This window comes from Teleopsis dalmanni, chromosome 2 (genome assembly GCF_002237135.1).
Source record: "Teleopsis dalmanni isolate 2A chromosome 2, ASM223713v2, whole genome shotgun sequence".
NCBI classification, from domain to species: domain Eukaryota; kingdom Metazoa; phylum Arthropoda; class Insecta; order Diptera; family Diopsidae; genus Teleopsis; species Teleopsis dalmanni.
Window position 1 is genome coordinate 97,714,386 of NC_051847.1, and position 265 is coordinate 97,714,650.

The following is a 265-nucleotide window of genomic DNA, read 5'->3' on the forward strand; positions in this document are numbered from 1 at the left end:
TCTTGCCGCAAAGTGGCGTTATTCCAAATTTTAAGTCCGCGGGTAATCTGATGTCGGCGCCAAAAACTGCTCTTGCTGGTGTAGTTGATGTAGAATTATGTCGTGCAGACATACTTGCCTATCGAAGTAGGAACATTGGAATATGAACGTCCCAGTCTTTCTGATTTTTATCAACCACTTTCCTGAGGTACTCGTTTAATGTACGATTAAATCGTTCAACCATTCCATCCGACTGCGGATGTAAAGGCGTTGTACGAGTTTTATT